The sequence below is a fragment of the Chrysochloris asiatica genome, unplaced genomic scaffold, assembly GCF_000296735.1.
Source record: "Chrysochloris asiatica unplaced genomic scaffold, ChrAsi1.0 scaffold00051, whole genome shotgun sequence".
Lineage (NCBI taxonomy): Eukaryota > Metazoa > Chordata > Mammalia > Afrosoricida > Chrysochloridae > Chrysochloris > Chrysochloris asiatica.
Genome location: NW_006408569.1, coordinates 18,733,203 through 18,736,834, shown reverse-complemented (window position 1 = coordinate 18,736,834; position 3,632 = coordinate 18,733,203). Strand labels below are relative to the sequence as shown.

General features: G+C 36.6%; 1 pseudogene; it reads left to right on the top strand.

Moving 5' to 3' along the window:
- The first annotated feature begins 2,043 nt into the window (after positions 1 to 2,043).
- On the top strand, positions 2,044 to 2,663 carry LOC102829176 (annotated as a pseudogene).
- The last annotated feature ends 969 nt before the right edge of the window (positions 2,664 to 3,632 follow it).

Below are 3,632 nucleotides of genomic sequence, written 5' to 3'. Positions count from 1 at the left end.
GCTCTTGATTATGTTGAGGAATTTCCGTTCAATTCCTACTTTCTTGAGTATTTTTATCAGGAATGGATGTTAGATTTTGTCAAATGCCTTGTCTGCATCAATTTATATGATCGTGTGTTTCTTTTCCTTTTTCTTATATATATGGTGGAATATGCTGATTGTTTTTCTAATGTTGAACTATTCTTGCATCCCTTTTATGAAACCCACTTGATAATGACGTTTTATAATTTTGATGTGCTGTTGGATTCTGTTGGCTAGGATTTTGTTGAGAATTTTTGCATCTATGTTCATGAGGGATACTGGTCTCTAGTTTTCTTTCTTAGTGATGTCCTTCCCTGGTTTAGTATTAGGGTTATGCACACTTCATAAAAAGTATTAGGGAGTTTCCATCCTCTTCTTTATTCTGGAATAATTTGATTAGAATTGGTGATAGTTCTTCCCTGAATGCTTGGTAGAACTCACCCCATGAAGCCATATGAGATTGGACTTCTTTTGGTTGGGAGTTTTTTGATGACCTGATCAATTTCTTCTTTGGGTATGGGTTTGTTCAAGCTTTCTACTTCACTCTGAGTAAGTTTAAGTATGTTATGTTTTTCTAGAAATATATCCATCTCTTCTAGGTTTTCAAAGTTGTTAGAGTACAACTCTTCATAGTATTCTGCATTATCCTTTTCATTTCATTTTGTTCCATTTTGACATTGCCTATGTGGTTTCCAATGCAAGTTATTTGTGTCCTCTCCCTCTTTTCTTTTGTTAGTTTTGCTATTCTTTGTCAATTTTAACAATCCTTTAAAAGAACCAACTTCTTGTCCTGTTGATTCTTTGTTTAGTTTTTTTCTGTTTTCCATCTCATTTATTTCTTCTCTCATCTTTATTATTTCCTTTATTTTGGTGACTGTAGGTTCCCTTTGCTGGTCTGCTTCTAATTGTTGGAGATGTTGTGTTAATGTGTTAATTTTGAAAGGGAGAGCAAAAATGTGTAAAATGCTTCCATGTCTCCTTTTGCAACTGTGGCTTCCCTGCTTGTAGGCCAGGTGCCCTCTGTCTGTCTGTAACCCCGCCCTCTGCCTTCTACCCGGATGGGATGGCTGCAAAGGGAGTCCTGTGTGATGGGGCTCTTTTTCTGTATGTCATGTGACAGCTGTGGTCTCAACACTGGACCTTTTTTGGGGGTGTGCACCCACCTGCTTGAAGGCATCCGGGCTGGGCAAAGTGGGGATGATGGGGAAGGACCAGAAAAAACTTATAAAATGTCTCCATGCCTCCTTTTGCAAATGTCACTTCCCCGCTTTTAGTGTAGGTGCCCTCTGCCAGTTTTTCTGTAGTCCCACCCTCTGACTTTCTCCTGGGCAGGATGGCTGCAGAGGGAGTCCCATGCTGATTTTAAAAATGCAGTGTTTTCTTTTGTACCATGATTTTTCTGCTTGTGTTTGTAGGAAACTGATGCTCAGATACCTATGATAGATCCAGAGCTCTGGTGTAGTTCCATGAGAGCTGCGTCCCTGGGATCTCAGCCCCGCCCCCTTGGAGCCTGCACTACCTGACTCTGCTCTGCTGGCCACCCACCGGAAGTCCCCCTTCTATCTTCTTTTGATGATTACTGTACAATTCAATATTTTACCCATGGAATACTTCAGTATTGAATGAAGTTTGAATTTTATTTTTTTCAGTTCTTTTAGCTTGACAAATGTTGATTTGAAAGTACTTATTCTCATTTTGAGTTGTGCCCCATCAGCAAATAAAGGCTCTGAAAGCTTTACTCCATTCGTGTTACCACAGTCAACACTACTTTGAGTAAGTCATTTTTCCCCAGTGGTATTTTGAGTAATTTCCAATCTGAGGGGGTCGTCTTTCATTAATATCAGAATGTACAATATATGAATCTAGGAAAATTGGAAGTAAAAAATGAAATGGGGAGGGTGCCGTGCTGGCTTTCTCAGCCTCACGTGCTTTCAGACAATAAGTGCTTGCTAATGTCTAACTGCTTCTGTCTGATAAGGTTTCCCTGTCTGCCTCTCCAAGACCTGCTATGAAGACATCATTATGCCTAAAGCACCAAAGAGAAAAAATGGAGGAGAGAAAAAAAAATAGTCATCCATCCATATAGTAGAAAAACAGCTCAAATTACGAGAGAGTCTCACAAACAAACAAAAAGGGAAAAATTGAAGAATGAAAAAGCTGTGCATCTCAGCATTATTGGTGGAAAACTGCAGTAGTGTCAAAATCATTTTGATGCCAAAAAAAAGTAGTATATTCAAAAAAAGGATGCTTGTGAATTAATTAAAATTTATATAAATCAATTTAGCAGTGAGTTGGAGCAGACTGAGTTATATAACAGCATCAAAGACAGACAGGGAAGGCCACACTGTTCTTGAGAGACTGTTATCAAGCAGACGATGAAGCTTGAGCAACAGCGATATGAAGGATATGGCCTTGAGATTCCAGATATAGTAGATGCTGGTAATCTGAGAACTTTTAGGGAATGGGATTTTAATCTGAAGAAGTTGCCAAACATTAAAAGAAGAAAAATCTGTGCTAATGATGCAATTCCCAAGAAATGCAAGGAAAAAAAAAATGGTACAACTGTAGACAAAGTCTTAGAAGAATTGGAACAAAAAGATGAATCCAGTAACTCAGATGAAGAAATGACTCCAGTAACCTAATTGTCTATACTTGAGTTGAGAATAAATAATGAGAGAGCTTCAAGTTTCACTCATTGGTTATGGTAAATAATTGTCTGGATCATTCCTTTACATGAAAAGAGTTCCATTTGCAGTTTAAAACTTTGTTAGGATGAATAATGAATGTTGCTTTATTATTTATATTAAGTTGTTAAAATGGGTAGATGTGATCTATGAAACCCATTTAACCTGAATTTCTAATTGATATGAATGAGAACAGATATGTTTGTTTTTCTTTCTCATGTTTGTTTAAGACTGTCTAACTCAGCAGAAGTGGGTTTTAACTTCATATATCAAAACTTCCATAGCAATTTGTTTGTAAAAGTGTCCAGTTGATATCTTTTGAACTGTCATGATAGCAATTTTGTCTTTCAGTAATAGTGTTAGACTAACTCTCCTTTTAAACATTAACCTTATTTTTTACAATACATAAAGGGGGAAAATGTGAGAAGGAATTCATATAGATTGATGAATTATACATTATTCTTATTTATTATCTTATGAGTTAAATGGTAAAGAAGTTAACAATGATTTATACTTAATAATTTATCATTGGATAAGTGACTTTAGGCTAACTCTGCTTTTTATATTTCTGCTCTTTAATTATGAAAAATTAAGTTTTGCTTGAGGAAAGATAACTGGAGGCTGTAGAGCCAGTTACTCTAATGATGCCGTTCCCCCACCCCCTTCAACAGACAAGTTAAACTGACAAGTAATTGACTTATTATTTCAAGTATCAAAAAAAAGTATTTGTGGTAAAACGTTATTTTTTACAGAGCTTGTTACATGCAACTTGTCTTGTAGTCTGTTTTGTAAAGGATACTATGGAAGTGGATATGAGTATTTTCAAGAAATGGTAGTGGTATGTGTTGAATTAGATGTTGTTGTTGTTGTCAGGTGCCATGGAATTGGAACCGACTCATAGCGACCCCATGCACAGCAGAACGAAAC